General features: G+C 39.2%; 1 long non-coding RNA gene across 2 annotated transcripts in view; it reads right to left on the bottom strand.

The window, feature by feature from the left end:
• Positions 1–27,132, bottom strand: part of LOC135314592 (uncharacterized) — a 64,813-nt gene that overhangs the window by 7,550 nt on the left and 30,131 nt on the right. For both annotated transcript variants that reach the window (XR_010374115.1, XR_010374106.1), the window contains exon 2: positions 11,495–11,586. This is a non-coding gene — a long non-coding RNA (uncharacterized LOC135314592). The remainder of the gene's footprint in view (positions 1–11,494; positions 11,587–27,132) is intronic.

The following is a 27,132-nucleotide window of genomic DNA, read 5'->3' as shown; positions in this document are numbered from 1 at the left end:
GATGCATGCATTAAAAGTAGTTGGATGGCTAGGCTTTCAGATACCTGATCTGTATTTGTGCATGATGATAAGTGGAGTGTTAGCTCTCTATAAATGAAGGAAATTTCAGTGCTGAGGGGCTCTTTTGATAAGAGCCCTGGAAGTATCTGGGTTACCCATATAATTCAGACCACAGAGAGAATCCTAAACTTTTAGAGCCCTCCGAAGCAGTCTTGTTATATAGAGGAGGATTAAATTTTACATGGAGAAAATGAAGAAAGGTAACTTCTCTAATAAAGGAAACATATCACATGGTGGAGTATGTTCCTACAGAAAACGTGCAGGTGCCATCACTCAAGTCATAAGACTGACTAAAACACTAGAAATATACAGGTAACATTAACTCTATGCTGAGTAAGGTTCTAATGTGAGTCTCCATCTCTAACAACTATGGTGACATTTCTTTGCAGTGGCAAACTCGGACTGAGCAAAGAACAGTTAGCACTAAGGGAGTAATTTGCCAAATAAGCATCCCGTCTTCAATTAGAGCAACCTTCTGACTGCTCTACCTTGTCCTGCCTGTCTGCTGTTTCAAGGAATTGATACAGCAGCTGGCAGCCAGCAAGGTTTCTTATGACAGCAAGTGCATACACAAATAGTAGTAGTCAGAAGCTTCTGGGCTTCCTAGAAGGAAATTTTAAATAATCTTGCAAGATCCTAGGTAAATCATTTGGACTGGCCAGCGAACAGATAAAGACCAGACACTTGCAAGTGCAAAATTGTAAGCCTTACAAAGATCAAATGACTACATAAAATGGTACTCTCTGAAGAGGCTGTAGTTACCACGCTAAAGAAGACTTTTTTGTATCTGTTTTGCTCTGGGAATGCCACTGAATTTCAGTTACTGAAGGTAACATTATTGAGGTGTAATACCAACTATGACTGTAAACAAACTCCTTAACATTCTAGGTAAATTTGGATCTAAATTTGAAATAGTTCTAATGAACTGGGGAAAAAAAAAGCATTTTACAAATACATTAAGTACTTGGTTTTGACTGAATTCTCGCATAACACATTAAATGGAATGTATAAGTAACTTCCCTGGGTTTTTCTTTCTGAAGCAAGCAAGCAGGTATTGAAAGGGCCAGTAGATAATGACACAAACCTATCATTTTGTCAGTTCTTTCAGTTAAATCACATCCCAAATCCTTACCGTACACAGCTGTGTACTAGTGAAAATTTCAGTAAAGGACAGCCAAGTCTGGTTCTGGAGAATTGGTGTAATTGCTTGGTAGCCTTGATCCCTGATAGGCAACTGATACAGAGTACTCTTCCATCATATTATTTTAATCCAGAATTTAGGCCAAATTCTGATATGCTTGTAAGACTGAAGTCCTCAGATACCTACGAGGTCAATGGGACTACTGCAGGAATAAGAGACTTTTCATTGAGGTAATCAAGTGTGCGAGACTCTGGCCCTTTGCTAACACACTGTTCTCCTTTTTTCTTCCATGTTTTTATTGTCCTTATACTGCTTACTCTAGGGGTCAGGGATTTGTCAACAGAAAACAGAAGAAAAAAATATATCTGTGATTTAGCACGTTATTTTTTTCCCCTAGATCTGCATGTTTTCCATGTTAGTAAAATAAAAACTAACATACTATTTATACTAAACTAACATACTATTTAAGGGAACAGTTCAGGGAACACATCCTATGTGTTCATGCATAGTGTTTCACAGTGAAACAGCAGCACTAAAAAAAGTACTGTTGATAAGAGAATAAAAGATGCAATATCAGGAATGAATGTAGGGATACCCTTAGTATGAAAACTTTTGTGATAGAGACGTTTTTGCTAGCAACTAAGAACAGAGACTATTGTTTTCCATCGTATGTGCCTTCCGTGATTCTAGGAACACACAAAAAAAATTATTTCAGAAAGTTTCACGGTGGCATGGCTGAGGAGAAAGGAATGATATCCCCAAAAGCTGGATCACTTTCTCTCACCAGGTTCTCCTCAGAGAGACTTGCCCATTAAGGGAAAGCACACAGTTTCAATTTCAGTGAATGCAGTTCTTATTTATTCTGGGTACAATTGATAGGATGACTCACTGCTCTGCTAATGAAAGCCTGGTATTTTGCCTTTAAAAAAATACATTCTGAATTCATTCAGGCAAAACAGATTTTACTTACTGCCTTTGTTCTGCTATTTTAAGGGTGGGATTAGAGGACAATGCTAATAGGTAGAATTAAAAAGACATGTTTGTCCCTGCATGAGCATAAAATGAAAGCACACAATTAAAAACCCAGTGAACTAGAACGGAAGGTGTACAGTGAGTAACAGCAGGTGTGCAGGTCTGCGTGTCTCAAACAAGGTGTAATGTGATCACAATCTCAGCCTTCCCATGGACCAGGAATAAGAACATGAAACAAGGGGAGAAAATGGGGCCACATCCTCAGTTAGTGTAAAATGTCATAGCTCTGCTGAGTTAAATGGGACTCTGCTTAATCACCTTAGGTAAGGATTTCATCTTCTCAGCATTCTCCCTAGCTGGACCCTTGCCAGACTGCCACGTGGGTGTCACTCCATTCCACCTGCGTGATCTTCAGCTCTCCCTTGCTTAGGTGGATAGCAATATTGCTCCTTCCTGTAACCTGGATCTGGGGGATATGCCTTCATGGGAGGGAAGCTCTGCTGCTTTGCACTCCCACAAGCAGTGACGTCTGCCCTGGGGCTCAGTTGTACATTTCCCTGAGCCACCGCTTATTTGGGGTTCAGAGTCTGGTCTCACTTCTCAAGGGCACGCGTGTATGTACAGACACACGCGCGAACACACACACGTTTTACATAAGATTAAATAGTATGTTAGTTTTTATTTTACTAACATGGAAAACATGCAGATCTAGGGGAAAAAAATAACGTGCTAAATCACAGATATATTTTTTTCTTCTGTTTTCTGTTGACAAAATTTTGTTTGGGTTTTGGGCCTCTGTGTCCAAGTTCCTTATCTTTCCATCAAGTCATGGAGCATCTCTCGCTCGCTGCTGCCTTCTGGCATGTTTGTCCATTTCTGATAGCCAAATTGAACACAGTCTGCCAGCTGCTATAAGTATGCTCCCCACCCAGCTGCCTGCCAAGTAACTTTATGATGGTTCTTGGTCTGTACCACCTCTCCACTCTTTAATAATGCAATTATCTAGGATTTTCCACCTTCACATTCAGCAATAAAGAAAGCCTTATTTTTTCCAGCTTTAGCTAACTGCTTGTTCAGTGTATTTTCACCTGAAAAGATGGCCTTTTAGGTTTGACTACAGATTGCAGTTCTTTGTCTTTCAGAGATGCTACTCAGCTTTTGCCAGTAAATGTGTCTATAGAAATGATACTCTACAATACTGGTACTTCCATATTAATGATTTAATAATTTCTATATTTTTCATGAGCTTTATCTAGTTGCCACCCTGCAACCACAAGTTGACTGTCTTATTAAGTCCTGATGGTATTTTTATTGTTTATTAAGCTTAAAGATAATTTTTAAAGGTAGGTACAGATTATATTTTTCTGAAAGTTATAAAGCAGAGAACAACCTGAAATCAGCCTGGAATCTGAATCTACTGACTGCTTTGGAGAACTTATTTCCTAAATACTTTACATCTCAGGCTGCAGCAAAATGAAGGAGATGGTTCTTACTATAATCTGTTCAAAGAGAGGGAATTAATGGGCATCTTATTTCAAATTTCACTATAATAAAATGGAGAAGATTAGATAACTGCCAAAGCCCAATCTTTTAAAGAGAAATCCTGGCCCACTAAAGACAACGGAACAATTTCCAGTACTTTGAATGGTGCTAATGTTTCATTTCACTTGTTCAGTTGGGTAAGTGATACAAAACAGGCCCTTTTCCTATACACTGGTTTTCTGTGTCAAGTGACAAAATACAAAATATAAGGACACGTGACTTCAACACTTGATATAAAACTTGGATGTCTATTATCATTTCAGGTAGGGAAGGCATATCATGTGTCTGTGAGAACAGGCAGAGGAAGGGTAAGCGATAATCTGAAGTGCAGATTTAAGCCCGGTGCAACTGGAATAGTACTTGAGAGTAATGATATACCATGCTGTTGTGACATTTTGCCAGATGTAAAGTAAAGTAAGGGTTGCACTGCAATAAAATGGGATTTTAAAGTTAACTCCAGAAGGGTTACATTCTAATTTTCTTGAGTGTCCTAAGAGCAGTTTTCTGTTCTATATTAGCTGAAGGAGGAGAAGAAAGTTTTATCTTGTTCTAAGTGTCCAATGCACTCTGCTGTCAGAGCGCACTGTAACGTGCCTGGAAGGATCTTTTTGCTTTTACCTGAGTTCTGCCTTTATATGCAAACATACGATGACATTCTTCAGGTTCTGAGGGATGCGTTCTCATTTGTTGCAGTACAAAATAGAAAATAAAATAAAACCTACAGAATAAAATCTGCTGTTAACTGGCTAGTCCCCATGGGCATATTTGCTTCTTGTATCCACAGTTAGTTCACTTGAGACAGAGAAGCAGAGACCAGACTTGCTCTTGTTCCACATAAAAGCTCCCGCACGGTTTGGCAGCCGCACTTTGCATAGTCATTTCCTGTGAGTCAGTAAAAGCTCTCAAAGAGAAGGAGTAGTTTTGCTAAACTGGATAAGTAATACCTGTGTTTATGATTTCCAGTCTTCTGGGAGTAATATTTCTCTATCCAAATTTCCATGGTATTCTAATAAAAGACACTGGATGCTGTTTGCCCCTATTCTCCCTAGATTTCCACAGCTTTCCTTATTCGGCAGAGTTTTTCAGGAAGATTCCTGTGCCAGGTGGGTACGCTTCAGGTTCAGCTCCATGCCCTGGTTCACAGTGTCTCCTAGCGTACAGCTGTAACACAGAGAAGCGGGCACTGGAGAAACAGCACAACAAATGCAACTAAACAGAAGAAAAAATGTTGATGGGTTCTTGGTTAAATATGCACTAAAATATTCATTGTTAATCGTGTATTATTTCAATGTTCCATCTTACAGCCCTGGCGTCTGAAATCACCTATTAATGACACAGGAAGTACCAGCCAAGAAATGTCTGTTCCAGCTGACCAACAGCACCAGCTAATGTGCTCAGATCCATTTTCAGGGGTGAGGAAGCAGGTTGCTTGCTCTATTCATTCTGTGCCAGGGTTGCCAGGATGTTGAACAAGGTTGTATTTACACAAGGAGTTCTTTGCTGATATGAGAAAACTGGTGTACTCTACTGTTAAAAGGCTTCTCAGGCAATTGCAGGCTACAGTAGCAGAGCTGCGGAAAGCCACCCCTCCCAAGTAAGGCAACAGCAGCAGCAGCTCTTTTCTCTGGCATAACTCTTTTAGAATTAGAGAGTTCTGATAGTGCAGCTATGTCGGGGCAGATGTGTAAAGAGATGAAAGCCATAAAATACTCCTTCCACATTACCATACGCAGAGTCTATGTTTCTGAGTAAATGCATGTGTGAGGAAAAAAGGTGGAAGAGCGGGAATCATGAGAGAGAGATAAAAGTTGCCCTCTAAGTGTTCTTAAGAGATCTGAGATTCATTTCACATAGGCAACTGCTAATTTATCTTTTGTATTGAGATGAGTTTGTGTCACTCCATGGAATAATCTAGGAGGGAAAGATCAGGAAGGAGAAGGGAAACATTGATACCCCAAATGTTGACATAACCACAGGAAGAAATAGGTCCAAATTGGAATGAACAAATTTAGTCTGGAAAACAGAAGAAAATTCCTAACCATTGGAGGTCTAACATCCTGTACGACTTCCTAGTAGAGAAATAGTAGAGGCAGTTAGTAGTTAATTATTAAGGGACTGACAGTAGGAGACTGGTCACCAGGGCACATAATGACCCAGAAGGACCCTTCCAATCTTATGTTCCAAATAAACATTTTAGGAGTTACAACAGAAGATAGTAAAAATTTAGGAAGGCACAGTACAGTTTCCTGGTTGTCAAATGGAAAGGAATCTCAGCTCCAGAAAATGGCTGGGTGAAAAACACTACTCTATATCATTACTCCTGGCTACAGCTGTCTGAGCCTCTGATGACATATAAGACTGATGTGAGAAATTAGCTTGAAATTAAGTGGATAAAGTTATTTTTTAAGGTGAAGTCTGTGGCAGTTTGCAGAAGGCTGCAGAGGGAGCAGTATCCAACTCTTCACCTCTGTCCACATCAAGTCCTTTTATGGGGAACATCCACTGATGGACTTCTCAGGGAGAAAAAATGAAAGTGACTGTAGATATATGGATATAGAGGTTCTTCCTTGCCCCCACTGCTGAGCTGTAGTTCTTGTATCCCAAGCAACATTTCTTCCTGAGCTGGATGTAAACTCCAGTTACTAATGAAGAGGGAGACATCCACAGGAGTAAGGATGTGACCCAGATGTCATCAGGTAACCCAGGAGAAAAATGCTCCTCTCTGCCTGTCATTGATAGTTCTCAGAGCCAGTTTTCTCTAATTCTTAATTGCCTTCCTGGTATAGCTAGGTATTGTCCTGCAAAACTGTTGGTCTTTGCTTTACAGTCATACATAATTTTAAAACACCACTGCTTTTTATAGTGAAAATTACACACATGCTACCAGTGGTGTGAATCACGTTAATTACATGCCAATTCAAATGCCATAATAGTACCTTATGTAGTGGAAATGCCACCATCTGGTGGTTGCATCACTGCCGAAAGGCAGAATGGCGGGGGCGGTATTAGGGATTGAGCTGCCTCTGCTCAGTGAGGAAATCCTGGTTTAGATTTAGAGATTAAGGTTCTCTGGAAATCGTTTCTCCTGGACAGCATTCCACATTACAGATGTGCCAGATAGGTGCAGCGATGCAGAGAAGGAGACACTGGAATGAATGTCTTTTTTTTTATTATGTGATTTTATTACTGAGAAGCTTGTGATGTTCAAATACTTCTAATGCAAGCTTTGGTTTTGGTTGCTTTTTGGGGGGGAGTTGGTAGGATAAAGTCACAACGTGACTTTTTAAGAAACACATATAGAGGCCATCTGCACATTTCTTGAACATGCAGCCTCCTCTTCCTCCTGTTTAAATGCTTCCTACAGGCTTGTGAAAGGGAAGGTCTGACACTGGCAGAAGCTTATTCTCTCCCTACGAGACACTCTCTAGAGGATCTTAGTTTCTCTTGCTTTTCTTTTGCTGTCAATGTCACTTTGTTACAGAGAGGCTTTTGTTCAAGTGTAATTGTATATACATCCTTCTGGGGTAGCTCAATGAGTTTTGCTATTATTGTCACCATGTTCTAGAATAAATAAAAATATGCTTGAAATAAATAAATAAACAAACAAACAAAACAGAAAAATTAATTATTCTGTTCCTGCATACCAGCAGGGCAGCCGAGGAACAGCAATGATCTCAATAAAGACACTTTGGATTTACCCTAGGACAGAAGAGAGCACAATGAGTCTTTATGCTGAGCTGAAGAAGGAAATGAATGATAAACTTTGAGCAAGCAAGAGGCTTTCGTGCCTTTGACTGAAGAATTTTGAGTCTGTCTCATTTTTGGAAACTGGATTTGTGATTAGGTTGCTGCTGTATTTTGTGCTGTAATTAGGCCTGAAGTTCACAGCAAAATGGATTCATGCTCTAGAGCAAAGCCCTGCTCTGTGTGACACAACAGAGCTGCAGAGTAGGATATCCTGCATAACTTGCAGAAAATTTAAAACAAAGCTTTGATGCAATACAACAATATCTTACAAGAGGCAGCTTGTCTAAGCAACCTACAGAAAGTCAAGCTTTTTTTTTCCCCAATCACTTTTTATTATTTTCAATTAAATTTATAACTCTTGAATATAGGGTCTGCTTCTCCTCGCACACTTGTATGGTGCCTAGTCCAAGGGACCTCAGCCTCTGATGGGACCCCTTAGCAGTGCTACCATATAAAACAGATGCTCTTATCATGCACAAATTGCTTTGACAGCTACAGTAGCCGGTTCTTGGCTCTCCTCTTTCCCAAGTACTTCTCGGATGCTGTTAGGGAAATGTGGGTAGGAAATACATCCATGTGCATTAAATCCCATGAAGCAAAATAGCTAAGGTACATGGGTGGCGGGCTCTGGTGCTTCAGGGGAGACACCACCAAAGACACCCTGCCCCATCATATTACACATTTAGTCAGCAAAATTGGCTATCCAGGCATAAATAAACATTGAAAACTGTGCAAATTAAAAGGGAGAGCAATTAATATGCAATTTTCTATTGAAGTCCTGCTTCTAGTCAGCCTATGTGAAACACAGTTGCTAATGCATGTCAGATTTTTTCAACTGGCCACTCTCAGCTGCTTCCTGTACCACAGATGTCTCTGTTCCCAAGTCGGCTGTGGATGTTATAGCCAGCGAGAAAGGCTGGAGTTATGTGACTGAAATTCGGCAGCCACCTTTGCAATTGATTTCTCCTCTCCATTGTTAGGAAACATCAGATTGCTTAAAAGATCACACTGGGAGTTGTAACCTACTCCCCCAGTGGCTCTTTGTAAGCCATTGATTAAACGCACTAGCCTGTGCTTTTGCAATGGCTTAAAAAAAGGAATGACATGAAAATGCTTTGTCAAAGGATAACCTTCTCTTTCCAGGTATTTTTAACCTCACACTGGTATTGATTTCAGCTGCAACAGGTTCTAGGAGTCCCTGAGCTTCCTGTTAGCAGTACTAATTGCCCACTGATGCCAACAGCAAGCCCATACCCCACCCCGCAGTGTCTGGTTCCTCCCAACAAAGCCAGCATGCAGTGACACCCACTAGCAAACAAATAGAGAAAAAAGACCCAGAAAGTGGGTATCTTAACTCGCTATGTGCAAGGCCATCTGTCAGCTACCTGGCAGCTAAATGTTTACTGGCTAGCAGGTGTGCCTTGATGAAGACTTAATTGTCTATCACTATTATTAGTTACTAGTTATTCAGTGCCAACAATCTGTTCCCTGCCATTCAGTAGGAGATGCAGCTTTCTCATCTTCAAACACCTCTCATGAAACTATAATGAGAGAAGATAAGTAATAAACAATCATAAACTACTTGGTTTGGCTTAACTCATGGAAATAGATTTCCTCCCCTGCTTTCCCAGTAGGTTTTTGTCTTTCAGTAGATTACTTTAAAAATGCTCCAAAACCAGGGGGAAAAATAGATTTATGCAGGTGTTTATAATGTGCCATCCTGTTTAATTTGCTCCTAAGCAGTGACTGAGATTACTGTATTGTCTAAATATGCATAAGGAGGGATTTCAAGCCACGGGGATTTCAAGCTTTCTTGTTACTTAAACCTCCTCTCAGGAAGCCACATCATCCAATTAATGCTGGTTCTGTCAAGACTTTCAGACTCTTCTGAGAAAAAAATATTGCTCTAGGGCTATGGGGACATACTCTGGAGCAAGACAATCTATGTCCTCTAAACACAGGAGGTAAACTCCCTGCCTTCCTCCCCACACCTGAAGCTTCTGGGAAAAAAAACAACCACAATAAAGAATTTATGAAGTAATTTTAAAGTGCACGATGGGCTTGATATTGCATTACTTCTAAGTGTCAGATTAGTCTTAATAGAAGTAACTTATTAAATAATTCAATAATCACATGAATTTCAGATTCTGTTTGACTGAAGACTATATGAAAGAGAATATATAGCATAAACAGATAGAAAAACACTTTTATACAGATGAAGTAACTTGGTAACTTCTTTCGCAAAGTAAGTTTGGTGCCTAGACTACCTAAATACAACAGTAAGTAAACAGTAAATTCAAAAAACTATGTGTTGGGAACCTTCACTCACCTGCTAGCTGAGTCCCTGGGGCCTTTATGTTTACATCAATTAACTTAATGCCTGAATGAGGTGATAAAAATAGGTAAGCTGCCAGTGGCCCAAAGCCCTTTGGAAAAATGGGACTTACAGTCTTGAAAATGACAATCCAGTTTGAATATTCTGAGGGGTAATTGGATGGTTGGCCTGAAAGGGGTCATTAAACCAAAACTGCTGTCAGGTCTCGCCAACAGCTGCAGTTTCATTAATTTTGCAGCCAGCTGAAGGTAGGCACCTCACTGCTATCGACTATGGTGTGTCACATAGGCTACTCCCTGCTTTGCTCAGATAATGCCTGCTTACCCACCCAAGTGTGTACTTGCCATGGACAAGAGTGCACAGATGTATAAGAAGAGGCTACTGTGGAGCAATAATACCAATGTGTAGCTGTCGTACGCAGCACCAAGTCCATAAAAAGAGTGGGGGTGGAAATGAGAAGTGTATTCTGTTCTGTACTAAAAATTAATTTTGAATAATAGACATTCGCATGAAACATGTCAGATCATTTTACTAGCAATCCATCTTCAGAGATGTTTATGTGTATTTGTCTATACTTTTTTCTCCTCAGAAGTTTAAAAATTTCTAACTGCCTGTGCTTACAAGAATTGCTTAGCATCAAAACAGATAGTAGAAATAAAAATTATTATAGCAGTTTTTCTCATAGACTTCTTCGCTCTGATTTCTCTAAGTGCACTTCCCATGAATTTACTTCAGTTGCATAGGTTTTACACAAGTAGTATATGTGTTTTACATCTTGGATTTTCATTAGAATGTACTCTTACTGAACAGCATGGTTCCTTATTTCTCATATTCCACTCACATATAAAGCACACATTGTCAAAGAGAATTGGACGATATATATACACATGATGTATATGGGTCACATTTCTCCAAGTCCTCCCAAAGCTGAAGGAGATGAAAACTGACCTGAACCTCTGTGTCAGAGATCCACTTCATGTATAAATTTAAGAAATACAGCTGTCATGCCTGATTCCTATACCATCTTCTCAGACCGTTGATAGAAGTCTGTCAGAAGACAGCTCAGACGGTGGCCAGCCTAGGGTCCTATTCGTAGGTTACAATGAGAACTAGAATAAAAAATATTGTCCTTGGGGCTGAACAATGTTCTTCTTCCAGGTATTCAGTGTGAACAATGGGGGGAGACCTCTACGTCGTTTCCCTGTGACTGCACATGGGCCTGGACCAGATTACATACTCAGCAGAGGAGTTTGCTGTGCAGACTGTAGGTCCAAATAGGGGATTACTGAAGTTTGGTAATTGCTATTTTCATTGACTGTGGGGCTTAAAAGCAACAGACTTCTCTGTCCCAAACAGTTAGTCAGCTTGGTATGAATGTAAAGAATAGGTTTTAATTTTAAAAATAATTCTCAAAGATAAATTCACAAAACAGCAGCCACCGAAAATGCATGAAGACGTTGCTGAGCAGACTTAGTCAGGCTCTTCTCAGTGCTCCACGGCTGTGAATGAAAATGTTCTTAGCATTAGGCTGTTAAGTTTACAACCCAAGCCATACAGCAGCCAGCTTTAGAGGCTACCTGGATGGACAGAATCCATTAGATGGAGGCATGTAATATTTTTTATTTGATGTCTGGATCCAGGGACTGAGTTAAACTGTTCAACTGTGCCAGTAAGGGTTGACCCAAGGAAGTGCCTACCTCCTTTAAGTGTCTTAAGTGTCTGACCATGACATGTGTTTCATTCATGTCTTCTCTGAGTTAATTTAAGCAGACCAGGCCAAGTGGAACACCTACAATGAGAAATATTTAGAATTATTCATCATCAAACATAGCCAAGTGATTATAGCTGTTCCTGGAGATGTTATGAGGGAGTTGAATTCCCCTCTGGTGGAAGAAGGAAATGAATTTGGATTTACTACCTTCTGGCAGAATGCTCAGCAGTTCAACCAGTAAAGAGGAATCCCATCAGCTGTCTGCATCTTCTCTAAAACTTATTCCATTTCTCTCACTACCCAAACCCTAGGTGTATTGCTGAATTTTGGACACTTTACAGAAGTAAAATTGCCTTTTCCTTTCAGTTGTTGCCATGCAGGCCTAGTCTCCAGTGTATTGCTTCTCCTGTGTGTTGCCTTTTCCCTCTTGTACCTCCAGTGGGAACTGCATGCTTACAAGAGGGGTGGTTTTCACATAGACCTGTGAATAAACCTGGGAACACAGAGTTGCTGTTCTATTGACTAAGATACATAACAACCTGGGCTTGTTTTGTCATGTTTTTCTTCATCCCAAGACTTAGCATTATTTCTCACTGCTTCTCACCCATCCCCAGACTATAAAACTGTCATTCTGAATGAATGACTAAATCTGCTGATGAATCGACATTAAAATACTTGGTCAGCAGATGACTTCCACCTCAGTTATGCAATTCTGTCATGCTTACAGCTATACCTTACTTACTGCTTAGGCAGTATGTGTTGTCAGGTCAGCCAAACCACTGCCATGTCAACTTTAAAAAATTCCCTGAGGCTCAGCAAACTTAAGGATCCACCTGGTGGCAACCTTAGATGTTCTTATTCTTGCTTTTCCCGGATGGTTCACTTTTCCTGAGTCTCAGTCATTTTGGAGATCTCTCAAAAAATTACCAACAAGGTATGCAAACTGGCCTGCTTCAGAGTTGAGATGATAAAGAAGACTAAATTATGAAAAATATCAAAATTGTTTCCATTTAACAGAGTCGAAACCAGACCACTTGCTGCTTGAAACTTCTTGCTGAACTTCTAAAATGCTGGACGTATATTTTTTTTATTCACAACAAAACATTAAGCATTCTTATTGAAAACATTCTTTACACTGTTATAGGAAAACAAAAATTATGTCACTAAAGAGTTATTTTTATTCTTTACTTCGTTGTTGTATTTATTTATTAATATTCAAAGATGGTTTTAATTCCCTCTTTCAGTTTTCAAAACAACTGATGCCAAACTGTGAGAGATAAGCCCTTTTAGACTGATCCTGCTGTGGATAGTTTGAATCTGTGAATCTGCCTATCCATTTAGTCTTCAGACCTGAAACTAAAAGAGCCTGCAACATGATTTATTTTAAAAAAAATCAGAAAAAACGCAAACCAAAACCAATTATTTCTCTTAATTTACCCTTATTTATTTGAATTCTTTGCAAATATTAATAGATACTTTATTAGGTAATTAACTAAAGAATGACTTGTCTAAGTGAAATGAAAATAGCATTACAAAATTGAGCAAAAGTACTTGGGTAACGCATACTACGCTACCAACTCATGTTGTTAATTGCCCATGTTTCACTTTTATTCATAGGCTGTCTAGGCCTTCCCTGTCACTTTGGACATCAAGCTCACTGAAAGCCTTATCACTGCATGAATGCAGTGCTTGGTATAGGAATAATTAACCTGTCTTAAGAATTAGTGCTACTACAAACACAGTTCTGTACTGTGTAGTTATTACTACTTTACCCAGACAAATTAGCTAAGAAGAAAGGTTGCCAACGTAACAGTGGATGTGATCCTGTTTGTTATTATTTCTTTTGTATTACCTCCGCTGCAAAAAGATAAAGGTTATTGGGATTACATCACAGGGCAAGCGATCTATATTTCTGCTCCTGTAACCTCCTTTCTGGAATTATGCAGAGATGGATTGTACCTGCGTGTTCCTCAAAATTCCTTACAGTTTTGTGGCCACACTCACTGCTGTTCATAATGCATGGATTTAAGGCTCTCAGACCCTGGTTCCTGGTGTGACATCCAGCTGCTATAATCTGATAGGCAACTTCCAGGGCACAGAGTTTCTGGGCAAGCATGGCAAGCCCAGCCTACCAAAAGTGTGTATGCACGTGGAGTACAGACTGCAGATACGCACTTGTTATGAGCGTGGTCTGGAAAAACTGGTGCTTCCAGCAGCATAACTACAGTCTCTTCTGGTGTTATGTTTGTGCAAACAAGAAGCATTTGGGAAATATCATTTGGATTTCTACCTAGGGAAACTTCTGCGCTTCTCCTTGTGCACTGCAGTATGACTGTCTTCTAGAGAACAGACATTTCCTCTTGTTAGGTTTCTGTTTCCTCATGGTTTTCTTTGGGGAAAGGAAGGCAGAAAAGGGATGGGTTATTTCTTTTCATTACTCAGGGACAGGGGGAATGGCAGAGATCATTAATTAATCTCCCATGGCTGAGATCATTTTATTCACAGTTTTTTTTTACCAGAAAATATCCGTCTTAAGACTCTGATGGATAATTCCAGTGGGTGAAAATTGAATAATGGATTGAGTATGATCTCCATCTCTCTGATGGAGGTTCTCTTCCTTGAAGAGGGTAAGACTTAACTGCCTCATAAGCAACTCCTGAACTGCTGGAATGTTTCACAGAATGATAAACCCATGCCAATTCCTGCTGACTGTACAAAACCACACCCAAAACTACCATAGTTTAGGAGTGGTTAAGAGGCAATCATGTTCAAAGGGATGCTGGGGAGAAGACTAAATAACAACACATGCTGCAGCTGGCCATTTTTCATTTAGTGCCATATATAAATCAGAGCCCATAGGTGCTGAGGTTTGTCTATGGAAATCTACAATCCTATTATTTCTCTCCCTTTCCTCCCCGGTCTTTTTTTCTTTTTTTTTTTTTTTGTTTATATTATATGTCCTTCAGTTTTCTTTTCCTGTTACCTTTAAAAAGACTTTTTTTTCCCATTTTTCACTTAATTTTCTATCTTAAGTGTAACTTTGCATGATAACCTGAGGGAAATACTACAACCAGGAGACACAGGTGATTAGGTGATGTTGCAGCTTGATCATTATCAGCTTTTCTTTGACTTTTCTCAGGAATGCTATTGCTGTGCTGGAAGATGCTAATGGCTGCCATAAAGCTTGTCTTTGATCTGCAGAAAATTCCAGGCCTCATTAATCCCCTGGTTATGGTGGGCGCCCTCCATTCAGTCTAAACAAGAAGAAGCAGCTAAGCTCCTGTATGAAGTAAAGTAGCTGAAAACAGTAGAAGCCACCACCCAGGCAGTTATCCTACGAAGAAAAGCTGAAGCATGAAGTAATTTGTGGAGAACAAAGAACTTTCCTGGGAAATTATTATATATTCACTGGCTGAGACATCAACTGATAGGAGCTATGTTTTTAAAAGTAATCAGAAAGCTGGGAAAAAAACAAATAGGCAATGTGGGTGGCCCAGAGAGAAAGCCAAGAGAAAAAGCTTCTGTTGAACAGAGTACCTACTGAAAAAGGAGAGTTGGATTTCTGGGCAAGGAAATAACCTTCTGCTGTTTGTTCCTACCATATTTAGGGAAACAGGACTTTGTGTACACTGTTTGGAACTATACAGGATTTCTTTAGAGAAACATTATCTGGACCAAATCAACAGTTTCTCCTGCGGAAAGAAATAACGTGTCAGGATCGTAACTGGTGGCTAAAGGTTTGGGCAGGACAACAGCTGATTGAAAATGGGAGGTATTTTATAAGGTTTGCCTGTTTGTTAAGATTGCAGACTTTTTCAACCTTGAGAAGCCCAGTTCATGTATGTGACCAGCCCAGTGAGGCTCAGGAAACTGAGGCATCTTGTAGCTCAGATTGTCTTTCCTTTTTCACCATAACCAACTGCAGAATAAATCTGGCAACTGAGTGATACTCATGATTGCACAGGTGAATAATGAAATTTTACCAGATTTGGTGAATTTCTCCTTGGCTGTTGTAATACTTGCAAAGATAATTCCCACTTTTATTGCTGTATATGATTAAGTAAGATTAGAAGACTATAAATCTGCACTGAGTTGAGCCTAAGGCTAGATAGAAATGTTTCAGGCTGCTGAGCTGGTTTGGTCACTGTCAGAGCCATTTTGAATGCATATAATTGTTCTAAAGAAGCTTTTTGTGTCAATGAGAGGTGGGTCACTGATGTTGTTTTATTAGGCCACAGTTTAATGCTAGAGCTTTAAAAAGCTTATTTCTACTCTGAGGCTTCTACCAACACTAGGTTTTTTCCTAAATTGTGTGATAACTTTGTGGCCTACAGGATTTTTGAAGTTTAGAATTGTAATGAAACTTTCCTGGAATTTCTGTCAAAGACAACAGAATTTGTGACTCAAACTTAATAAACTATTTATATTATTTTACTATATCACAAATGGCTTTGGGACTAGTTTTTTTTTCTACAGATATCTTTGCTGTCTGTAGATTCGTGCATTTATTTTTCCATTTATCAGTTTGGCCTTAGACTGACCAGTTTATCTAAGAATACCTGAAGTCCTTGTTAACTAATATCATCACTGCTTCTGTTCCTTTGGGACTACTTACATGTATTTAACCTCCTAAGCTTGAAAAAAAAAGTCAGTGTAAGGATTTGCTGTTGACCCATTCATACTAGACTTTGACCCAATTCCATCAGAAAGAGAAATTGTTAATATAGGCCAGATACCTTGAAATGCATCTAGATCCAGCAACGGAGTCAGTCTTGAGTCTTTTTGGATTTAAAATAAATATCTTGAAAGATATTAGTGTTTCTCAGTTTCTTACAAGACACCCTTTGGAAAATTTTGCTGCTATGAGATCAGAATGGGAATTATGTCTTTTGGTTGTAGTATATGAAACACACATTCAGAAGAAAACATTTTACTTATCATTTGTTACAGCTATTTATTTTTAAGTAGGGTATCTAAGCTCTTTTGAATTCCTACTCAAAAGAAAGCATATTAAAAAAACAGAATAACAAGGGCCATCTTTAATTTTTCCACTCTTTTAGACTTGGCAGGGGACTCAAGTTCTGAAAGGAAAAGGTATCTGTACTACATTTCTCCTCTCCCATCCACCCCACTGTCTGCCAGTGAGCACGTATGCTGTGTAGTCTGGGGAGTTTGCTCCACTGCAGCCTTCTCAGTACCTCTTCTGCAGAGGAAAGACTTGCCTGTTTCACACTATCTTAACCTTTCAGAATGCAAACTTTGCTTTAGAAATTCTTAACAGACTGCATTTTATTTTGGCTAATCTTATTGCTACAGTTTGCCTGTAAAACGGAAAACAGGAAAAAGGACATATACAGTATACCAATGCCTTAAGCAAAAATAGCTCAGCTATCTAAGCTGGCCTGCTGTTGGAAAATCTCCTAAGTAATTCCGATCCCTCCCTTCATCATTCTCTCATCCCCAAAGTAATAAAAGTGGAGTTAGAACAGCAAACACCTGGCATGTTGGTCACGCAGCATGACTTTACATTGTAATCATCTCGTCAAGGAGCTGAAAATAGCATTGTGCTGCAGTGTTGGAGCGGTACTGCTTCAGGAAGGAAGACAATAACCAGCATTTGGCAGCAACCTACACGCTAACTGTGAGCGATACAGAAGTATTCCACAAATTGTTTCCCTCGCCTCATCTTGAAAACATTCACCCTGCATCCCCTGGCAATGTATCACTGAGGCCCACACACTTCTTGTCTCCACGTAAAAGGTGGTGGGCATTTACTGTGCTGCACACAACCATAAAGCAGTCTTCCGTATAGCAACACTCACTCCAGCTTTCAACAAAATAGTGCATAAAATTAAATTAATTTGAGCATGTTCAGTGTGCCATATAAATTGCAGGAAAGAATGGCACAAAAAGGCTTTGTCTGAATGAATTAAGATGAATCATGAACAGATAAGAATCGTGATACATAATTATTAGACTATACAGCAATCCAAGGATATAAGATTTAAACTAGAAATTTGGACAAAGGATCTTGCCCAAAGAGAATTTTGAGGGAGATCACGAGGGTGGAGAGTGTCTCTCAGCTAATCTGGCACCAAGGTAGTGCCTCGTGAGATTAAAGGGATCACAGGAATTAAAAAGAGGTTAGGAAATAGACACTGTTTTCCAAAAGTTGCTGCCATCGTGGCAGGAAAACTTATTAATTTCTTGGAAAAAAAAGCATAAGCTTTGGAACTTGTAAATAAGAGTATTTTCATGTTCAGTCACTCATTCATATGGACAGCTAACAAATTTATCAGTGGACTAGCAGTGATTGTACATTTTTGCATCTGGGCAACTTCATCTTTATATATGAATTATTTTTTTTTTATCACACTACTTCAGCACAGCTCTCTGGGTTACTGCCTGCAAGGCACAAGATCAGCAAAGGGAAGAGGACTAGGGCACAGCGTCTTGGCGTGTTAGTAACATTTATTTAAATTTGATGTTAGGTTTGCAATTCAAATGAATAGAGCCAGTAAGCTTGCATTCACTAACCCGAAGAAACTTGTGGAGGTTATTCCTGGCTTAAGTATTATTACTAAATTGTGGCTTATGACAAACATTAAAGAATTTTGAGTTTTATAATTGCAGCAGTTTTCCAAAGGTCAGGTAGGATGACCTAGATATCTATGAAGAATTAAGTATGTCCTCATTCCCAGGCAATATGATAAGAAAGCTGGTATTCCACTGATTAAGAAATATATGTGTAGTCAGTACAACTATATATTATTTTATAGAAAGTGGTCAAACAAATATGTTTTCATCCTCTGAGGAGATTTCTTCCATGTGAATTCCTTTATTTACCAAACATGTAGTCTGTTTGGACAGATTCTGGACACTTGAGTTAGTACTTAATGGCTTTCTGATTAAAAAAATAGTGCTACACAGAGTAATACAAGCATAGTGCATTAGATGGATTAAGAACTGCCTAACTGGCAGGCCCACAAAAACAATCATCAAAGGGAATTGCTCCCAAATGGAGATGCTTCTACTGGAGCTTTGCAGGAGCTGGTGGTAAGCCATAACACCATGCAATGTTTTCTTCTGCTGAAAAAAATTGTGTATGAGAAAAGACGGGCAGAATGGTAATTAAGGAAGAGGGCAGGACAGTCATACAAAACAACCTGGACTGTGTAGCAAAATAGGCCCCTGTTAAACAAAATATCTAGTAGTGCAGTCAGAGCAAAACTGCCCGTGCAGAAGAAGGAAATACAAATGAAATTAAAGCCTTTTTTCCCAGACATTTGGACGCTATTCAGAAAAACGCTTCTGTTCCGTACAGAGGATGTTGGAATCATAGAAAATAATAAGTGAATTTTAGTTGTGAGCATATGGAGGCTAACACTGGAAGTAGAAACCGGGAAACAGCAGAGTAGAAGGCAGGCAACTTTTCATCCTTTGTATTATATGGGTGATGCTGCACAGGGCAGGGCATAGGGAAGAGCCTCAGAAATAATTCAAGGACTGAAGAAAATGGAAAGATTGTAAAGATTCAGGGTTTAGCTTATTAAAACCAGATGACAGAGTATTTAATTACACAGTGTAAGTACCACAAGTAGGAAGAAAATAGTAGCTACCAGAGGGTTTTTTTATTCTAGCAGAGAACAGCATAATGAGAAATCAGGAATGCAAGCTAAACCCATGTAATGTTAAACTGGAAATAATAGAAAATTTTTCCAACACTGAAGGTGATCACCTTCTGGAAAATCCTTCAAAAGGAAACACCAATTTACCTATTTTTAATGTTTTTAGACTAACATTTGAGTTGGGCCTGATGCTGAAACAATCAGAAAGATGTTCAGATTTGTGCAATGAGTGACTTCTTTTCTGGTCCTTGGAATTTTAACATTCATTGCAGGTGCTGTCTTAACATCCTGTTTCTGTGCAAGCATTTATTGCGTGTGCATTTTTAATGCAGTTTTCTTATCAGAATTCCCCTTTTGAACAGTGTGTTAAGTGGTAATCATAAGGATAGCGTCTGATCTGTACTTTTAATTCAACAGGCAAAATTCAGTCTGATCTCCTGTGTTTTCTTTCACTTTGACTAACAAGCTTTATTTTCACTTTTTTGTTGTTGTTGTGAGAGGGAGCTAGCAGAAGGTAAAACATGGTGGGCATTTTTGTAAAATGAAGTTTTAAGCAATGGGTTTGCTAATGTATTATTTTTTCCCAAGGGTCTTGTCAGGTGAAAAATGAAAACCTGATTGCTATTTTGCTGTGAGATATGCTGGTGTGTCTCATATGCTATCATTTTTTGGTGCTTGGCAAAGAGGCAGATAGAGGAAGACATGGAAAATATGTAAAATTAAGACATTTAGAAAGGGATGAGGGAGAGAGCAATCTATAATGAAGCAGAATGTGGTTTGCCATGTTTGAATTCTATGTGATGCTCTGCCTCATTATTTTTCCCCAGTGAAAGTCAGGAAGTTTTCAAATAATTATGTTTTAGCACATTGTGCATGCTAGAACAAGAGAAAAAGAGAGAGACTGCCTGTAACTCAAGTGCACATGACTGTTTATAATTTTTTGTAGATTCTAACCTCTTTAATTGCCTCTCTAACCAATCCATCACTTCTGCTGATTATATTTGCTAAAATAATATAAAGTGAAGAAAATCAGCTCTGGCACAGTACATTCTGGAATATAAAGATATAAATACACTGGAGAGTAGCTACTTGAGCCAGAGTAGTTAAGCAGTCACGGCTAAAACTCGTCATTTAAGATTGATGATTGCCATTTGTGCAACCAGAATATGAGCTGAATATACATTTACAACTGCTTGCATTGACTCCTTCCAGGGACTGAAATCATAAATGCATCAGTTTCTAAATGTCTGGTACAGCAAAAATGAGTGTTGTGCCTTGTGCCCTTTCCAGGTTTTGGTTTATTGATCCTAGATCGCATAGTGCGTGGCTGCAGAGCAGCAGACAAATGGGACTTGACGCTTCTCTCTGTGGGATATTGCTCTACACTTCAGTTAACAGTAGAGGAAACTTCTACTTAATTGATTTTTAGCTTATTGCAAATTCCTCTCAGGCTGGTGTCACAAAAACACACCAGTATGACTTGTGTCATCTTCAGTAATTCTGTAAGAGAGAAAGACTGAAAAGTGAGGAAGAATGATTTACCACATCGTTCCTGTGACTGTCTCTTCTCTGCTTGGAGGTGGAGCCAACTGGCAGTAAAAAAAGAGCTCATGTTGCCACTCAGCACTGACAATCTTAGTCTGTCAACAATAATACCTAGGATTTATATAATGCTGTACTGGCATTAGCTAATTAATTCTTGCAACAGCACTGGGAAATAAGTCTCCAAGTACCTTTAAAAAGACTTTCATTATAATACCTCTGGCAATGTTATATGCTAAAATGCACCGATTACTGGTATTCATCTCAAACAGAAGCTAGGAGGTGACATTAATATTTTATTTATATTTTTTATAAAAGTAAGAAATAATGTAAAAAAATCTCAGGAGCTTAATAATGAGAGGGAAATGTTTATGCTTTTAACTCTTGATTCAAATCCACCTTGTGTCAATAGTGAATAAAAGGGAATTCCACCAGAACTCTGGTTAATTTAAAATGAAATCTCAAGGGATAATAACTGAGTTCAAATCAAAACCCACAAATGCACTTGCAGTAAAACAGCATCTTGTTTAGACTGTCAATACAGAGGGAAATGCATTGAAAATTAAAAAAATTTATTTTCTCACCTTGACAGCTGGGCCTCCCAGGCAGCATTGAAAGATGCCATTATTCTGCCAGAGTAGAGAAACACTGCTTACCAGAGTAAAACCTGTTGCAGCAGTGGGAACTTTTTTTTTCCCCACTCAGAAAGTAGCTTTTTTGGGGTGGGGACTGGTTTATGTTGGTGAGGACTCATGCTATTCTTCATCTGTGGCAGGCACAGCCACAGTACTGTCCTTGGCAGGTTAGAGTTATCCTTGCACTTTTACCTCCTGGTAGGTGATAGATGGTGGCAGACTTGCTGAGGAGCATTTTCTCCACTGCCTGCTCTTCCTGGGGCACCCCACAGCCCCAGGGCTGCTGGCCATGCCTGGGGTCTGTTGAGGCATCAGCAGTGCAGCCTCTGAGCACGTCCTGCATGTGACAAAGAGAGGGGCAGAGTGCTTACCCCAGTGCTCTTTCTCATGGAGGCAAGTGTAGTATATACGGTAAAAGACTGGAAATATAAATGTGTTGCTGAGCTACAAATGAATGGATTCTCTTTTTAGGTGCACCCAGAAGGTCTCACTTTCTAGCCTGGTAATTACTGCTGACTCCTTCTACTTAAAAGCAGTCTGCTCTCTCTCCAGTCCAGGTATGAAACAACACAAACTGGTAACTTTCCTGTGAGTACTATGGCTACAGATGAAGGAGAAGAAGGACTGTTCAGAAGGGAAGGTGCCATCACATCTGTGTCAGCCAAACAGGGTGCTGTTTGTGGTGTTAGTACTATGTACTTGCACACAAAAGTATGCTTCTGTACACAGAAGTACAGCAAACTTCTGGTACTTCTATTACAGGCCACTCATTTTTACAGAGAAGGAATGAGTTCTTTGGCATTAAACTATTCAGAAAATGCATTGTTCACATTCTTTAATAAAATAGTTAATCATAAAATCAATGCATGGCATTAGGAATCACATATCCACACAAATATTCATTGATTTATATGTGGGCTGCAAGGACTATTGAATGTAAAATACTCCACAAATACTTATCCCCCCAAAAAAACCACCCAGGTGTTACAATACATAGTCTATTAAAATACTTAACATACATACAGTGACAAGGTTACACTCTACATATAATGATACCAAACATGTAATAACTAACTTTGGCGGTTCCTAAAATACTGATGTTTTGTATACGTCATGTATATGTAAGACAATAATAAAACACAGCATGCAAGTAATCTATATCTGTTTTTTTCACCACAGAACTGTAAATTGTCTGCCAACATACACAGAGTGTTGACACAGACACCTGCATTCTGTGGCAGAGATTTAATATATGTGATAATGTGATTAATACATGTGATATTTGATTTTTTTTTAAGCTTAAAAAGTAGCCCATAAAAGTTCAGTAATCGTCTTTAGTTCAATTCAGGGTTGATTTGTTCTCATTGTTAGCTTTATAAGAAATTCAGGAAATTCTCTAATGAGGTACCTTTAGAAACTGCTTTTCAGCCAAACGCCTCAGATTTTACTTGCATACATTCAGAAGCAGCCAGCAATGCTATGCTCTCATGACAAGCATGTGATTTGATTAACAAACATGGTGTAAGTCTGAAGTTTTCAAGAATTTATAAAAAAGCAGGTGAAAAGTTATTCTGGAAAATATTTCCACAGCACTTCTACAAACAGTCTTCAGGTTTTTTGAGACACTGTCTTCTCATACCAAAGCATATCCATGGCAAGAGACAACCAACTAGCACTATTTATATAAACTACTTTTTTCAATAGTACTGTATTACTGTGTGTGTTTTCACATATTGGCCTCTATTACTTATCTTTATTATTTAAAAAAAAGGTCTCAAAGAGAACTCTACTGTCTTATTTAATGTAATATTTTCTGGTTTCTGGTGCAAACAGTAAATGATTGATACCGCATTGCTTTTTTTCCCCCAAGGAATGCCAATTTGTCCCCGGTGGAGCCAGCAGTGTCTGCCAACTCCCTGCTCAGCACAGGAGTAGCTGGAGGGCTGGGATGGATGCGTTGGTAATGCAGTGTGTGGACTATTTGTTTGGAGAACTCAAACAAAACCAGGGAGTATGATCAAGATAAAGCTTTTAATGATGTTTGCCTTATGATAGTTATGAAGCCGGTCTGTTGTGTCTTCCCCACCATTTACTCAAATTGCTAAGTCGTTTTCAAGTTCTTCCCATAATTAATGTGAATGAAGCTGACTGTTGGCTGGCTAGAAATATTTGCTGTTCAATCTTCATTCATTAAAAGCTGTCATGAGCAGTGGTCAGGCACTGCTGAGGTGCTTAAAATTTATACCATACCTATAAAGTAAAGGATAGGTTAAATTCTTTAGAAGAGACTAATTTATTTCAGTTGTTCAGTTTAGTTGGTGCAGAACCTGCTGAAATATCTTATGACAACAGAACAGAGTTTTGGTGTAATTTGAACAACAAAATGGAGTGCAAAATCACTTTACTGTGCCAACCTGAGTTCCTTACATGAACTGTTCTAAAAATTGCTGTGGTCTCATTGGCTTCAGCACAGCTATTCCTAGAGAGCATATGAGGACATATGTAACTTGAGTTTTTCTCAAAATCCAAAGGTTGAAACTATTTGCTGACAGCTTTCCTGATCCACACTTGAGGGAAGAAAATGTGCCATGTGAGGATGTCTGTGCAATAGTGGTGTGAATGTTCCACAAAATCATAAAATAACTCTCTGTTTAGCTCTTTGCTCCTTTCCTCTGCCTACACGCTATTATCGGTTCTATGCAGTGCCTAATTCTTTAGCTTCCATGCAATTGTTTCTAATATCTCCTGTGATGAACTTTCAGAATGCTATTTATCTCATATGTAAATACATGTAAATAAAAAGCTTTTACAGCCTGAATTAAGTTATGAATATTTGACAGTATTTTCTTGGATGATGCAAGAGGGAAAGTCTGGGGCAAGGAAGACTTACCCTTAGTGGAGGGGGACCAGGTTAAGGAACGCTTAAACAAACTGTAGCATCTCTCATATGAGGAGAGGCTGAGAGGTCTGGGATTGTCCAGGCTGGCTCAGGGGAGTTCTTATCCATGTGTATGTCCCATCCATGTCCCATCCACATCCCATCCATGCGATGGGAGGGAAAGAATACTTTTCTCAGTAGTGTCCATTGACAGAACAAGGGGCAATGGGCACCAATTAAGACATGAAATTCCATCTCAAGAAAAGAAAACACTTTTTTACTGTGCAGGTGATTACATTCTGAACCAGGTTGAGAAAGAGAGGCTATGGAGTCTCCATCTCTGGACATACTCAAAACCTGACTGGACACGGTCCTGGGCAACTTGCTGTAGGCGACTCTGCTTGAGTGAGGTGGGGGTGGACTAGGTGGTCTCCAGGGTTGCCTGGATCACAGTTTCTGTGATTCTGTGAAGATAAATTAGTCAAACCTCTGAAATTTGGTAGTATGTAGGAAATATTGTTCACAGTATCGGGGCTTTCAAAAGCTGTCTTAGACCCTCAGACAAAGCAAATATTTGCATTCAGTTTTTTCCTTGCCTTGTCATTTTACTTTGGTGATACTCACTAGAATATCTCCTTTTCCCTCCTCTCCTTCTACTCCTTACATTTTCTGACAAGAAACTGGACAAAGAAGCCTAAGAAATATTCATAGTGGCTGTAAAGGTCAGAGCAGGCAGGACAGTGTGGATGTTAGACAAAGTCCCTGGGCCTTGCATGGCAGAAACTTCTGCTGGGTCTGGGTGGAAAAACCCGGCTGCCACTCACTCTCAGAAGCGTCATCCAGCATGACCTCCGTGACACCCCTCACTGGGACCATTCAACAAATCCAGGGAGACATTTCTCCTTCATGGAAACATTTAGTGTCACATCTAAACATCTTCTCCAGTATATGCTACTCACTTCCTCATCCTTGAAGGGACTGCAGAGTCCAACAATGCTACTGGTGTGTCTGCTAAACCTCCATGCCTCTGATTCGCTGTTGGCAAGTAGAGATTCAGAGGAAGCAGAATAAGTCCAAGTAAATAGTCTTTCCCAGTCCTGGTGCTGAAAGGGAAGAGAAATCCATTTTTGGAAGAAAATGTGCAACATAGTATTAAAAGCTCTGCAGTTGATGTATGCCTTGAGACTAGGTCTACATTTAAAACTGAGATGATTAATCATCATTTTATATTTCAGAGTCCAAAATGCATGTACTGAAAATCCTTTTTCATCTGTTATCTATCTGTCTCGAAGGAGCTTATTTTTTATCAGTGAAGTTCCCCAGATACTGGAGTTCTGCCTCTGAGCATGGTATGCAGTGCCTGACATCCACAGTGGCTTAGCAGGTAGATTCTCACAAGGAGAAAAGACTTGGATTCCAGTTCCTACATCAGTAGGAAGTATAATGCTTGTTGGAAATGCAGTAGGAAATAAAACTTGTATGTGTTTGTATCCTGAATGTTCACTGGGGCAAGGACAGGCACTAGGGCCATTTTTTTCTTGGAGACAAACAGATCCATTACCCTGTCTTCAACTCAAGACAGGGTTAATTTGTCCATAAACTTTTTTCCCTAGAGCCAATACAAACACTAGATCCAAAGTATAACTGGTGATATGTATTGAATCACAAGGCTTGTTAATTAATCCCATGGTGGTTCTATTACCCAGGAGGTCCTTGAGCAGATACACTGCCTAGCCAGCTGCTAGTCACCAAGGTATCTCAGCTTTTAGGTGTTCAGTGGCACAGCGGGATAAAACATAACTCGTCCACGTAATGACTCTTCTGCAATGGAGTTTGGGTACCTTGGAACTTATCACAATACTTCATCCCTGGGATGACACACTAGCAGACCTGATGTATGAAAGGTACTTTTGGAAATCACAGTATGGTACTCCTCAAATAGTCCATATTCAGTTCACACTGTGCTGAGTGCTGTCTTGGGACACTAATAGTGATGGCTGTGATAGGGTATATACAGCTCCTAACATAATTTCTAAAGTTACACCTAACCAGGAGAATTCTGGAAAAAAGATTTGTCTGTAGCAAAGAAACTGAAAATGAAGTTTCTGTAACAGCTGTATGAAGCAGTATCCTTCAGAAATATCCTAATAACTATTTTTGTAGGCAACAAAAGCCATGCCTATTCAGAAGTAAGCTTACAAAAAGGTGCATATATGTAATGCACATTAAAACATTCTATTCTTTTCATTCATTTTCACAAGAACATGTAGTCTTATGTGCAGTATGTACCACATTTCACACTAGTCTCTCAGAATTCTGTTGGAGAACTTTTCCGCTATTGACAGGTTTCCCCCATTTAAAATTAGTCCTTTGCATTGCACTAAAAGATATGCAACTTGATAGTTTGGGTAATAAAAGTATACCTTGGTCGATGCCCGTTATGATGTTCTGTTTTTGTTTAAAAAGTAGAACCACACAAAATGAATATTGCATACCGTCTTTGGTTTAAACTGGATATCAGATAATCTCAAAGTATAATTACATATAGGAATTTTAGCCCTCTTCCATTTACATTTTTTCTTATTGACCTGGAAAACATAAAATTATGACTAAAAATTTTAAGCCATACTAAGAATGCTCAGATAGTATATAATGGAAATGTTGAACTAGCAGACACTGAGTAATTTTAATTTCTTATTAACTTGGCAGCCGTGAAATAGTAGGTATACTGAGGGCAACAAGAAATCCTGACATTCCAAATACGGACCACTGGCTAAATTTTCATTTAATACACAGCAGTAACAGCAGTTTTCTTACTGCTTTTCCTCTGCTGGCCTACATCATTGACTTTCTCCTTAACATTGATCATTACTATTTCTGCCCAGATTTAGCTCTGCACAGAGACTACACTTCACCAGGGGATTAAGGTGAGTGGAGACAA

The sequence above is a fragment of the Phalacrocorax carbo genome, chromosome 1 (genome assembly GCF_963921805.1).
Source record: "Phalacrocorax carbo chromosome 1, bPhaCar2.1, whole genome shotgun sequence".
In the NCBI taxonomy this organism is placed as follows: domain Eukaryota; kingdom Metazoa; phylum Chordata; class Aves; order Suliformes; family Phalacrocoracidae; genus Phalacrocorax; species Phalacrocorax carbo.
Note: the sequence above shows the minus strand (reverse complement) of the source record. Positions and strands in the feature narration are given on the sequence as shown.